Here is a 1,870-nt window from a genome sequence, read left to right as displayed (position 1 = left end):
ATTATGGGTTTTAATATAACAGTTTGGTTTTGGTTATATTGTGTTTGGTTTAAGGTGGTAATTTGGATATACTAATATGATAACCATTTTTCAAATTTTTTTAAAAAATTTTGAAATTACTTTTCGGTTATTTCTGGTTATGTGTCGGTTAGACGACTATATAACCATAAATAACCCAAATGTTATCCAAATTAGGTCGATTAACTTAATATAACCGATAGCAAGCCGAATATAACCGTAATTAACCGAAAATAATGGAAAAATTAGTTTCCGGTTTGGATCGGTTTGGTCGGTTATATAGTCATTCTAAATTGGGGTTGGCTGAGTTATGGTAACGTTATGGCTGAGTTATTGTTTAGGGTCTTCTCAATAATATGAAGATATGAAAACGTATTCTTCTTTCTTTCTTGGGTCTTTTGTTCTGTCAGATTACTAATAAGTATTAAAACGTCTCTCGATATTACAAAAAGTGTTGTTAGGGAAGCGTGAAAAATCACTAATTCTGTGCCTGCTCAAATCCACACGCATAATAAATTCATAAAGTGAGCTTTTTATCACAAGATATTATTGCAAATAATTAAATAATTATTATTCGAATTTCGAATTTTATTTTTCTTAAAGTATTAAAACGTCTCTCGATATTATTAAAACGTTTCACGCATTTTTATTTTTTGTAAAAGTATTTGTCCGACAATTTAAATTAAAATTATTATAACTCAAATCTAAATTTAAAATAATTATTCAAAGTGTTACGGTAAAGTGATGTCTGAGTTATTCTATAATGTGGTTGACTTATTGAACTTTATGATTGAGTTATGATTCTGTGATGGCTGAGATATCGTAATAACGACTGATTCCCTTCCCTTATATTAATATGAAAGTACTAACAAAACGAAATAAAAAAAATAAAAAAACACAAAATCATAGTTCGTAGTTCATAGTTCATTAGTTCATGTAGAAGACGACACAAAAGTACAATGACAATCACTTTTTGAAACCGACGTCATCTGGGCCAAATTCTTCAAACATATCGACCAAATCATTCCAAACTATGCTAGTCAGCATCTTGGGTTTATTGCCACCACTCGCCCATATCCTCCTGAGAGCACGTATCTGGGATCTGAATATCGTTCTAGCCACCAAATTAAACTGCGTCCAGACCGTTAAAGTATGCTTTGGATCCCACGTGTATTTACGCTACAATTGAAGGAAAGGAACGATAAGAGTAAAGAATAATATCAATATGGTTTGTTTTATTGATCTTACCGCGAGGAGGAGAAACCACCGTCTCTTAAAGTGGAAGGGAATCAAGCGGTACGTCGGCCACGCATGGTACCAGTTGTGTTGAAGTATTCCTCCGATCGCGATAGAGAGAACGTGAAGGAACTTGAACCACGTAACAGTGGTTTTGTCAACCAAGGAACCCACACCAGGGTTTAGAACCGGAATATTCTCTCGACCAGTGGCGCAGATGATCGCTTCGACATCTCTAAAAAACTGTCCATCGATGTGAGGAACAACTTCCATGTCGATAGGAAGATGTAACAGATAGACAGATCTGTGATTTAAGAGAAGATAAAGAGAAACAATAGAAACGAAGAAGAGATGAAAGAGATGAAAGAGAGTCAGACATATGAATGAGGAAAATATAAAGGAAAAACAATAGGAAAAACGAAAGGTCGCGTTTATTATTAGGTTAACTTATGGTTTCCCGCCAAAATATCGCTTGACGGCTGAGTTATAATATATACGGGAAACGAAAGGACATATTATAACTGAGTTATAGAGAGTAATGGCTGGGTTATTAGAAGAAAATTTTTAAAGGTAAATGAATGATATATATGATTTGACGGCTGAGTTATACTATTAT

Source organism: Camelina sativa, chromosome 9, assembly GCF_000633955.1.
Source record: "Camelina sativa cultivar DH55 chromosome 9, Cs, whole genome shotgun sequence".
NCBI lineage: Eukaryota > Viridiplantae > Streptophyta > Magnoliopsida > Brassicales > Brassicaceae > Camelina > Camelina sativa.
The sequence above is the reverse complement of the archived record's forward strand: the minus strand, read 5'-3'. Positions refer to the sequence as shown.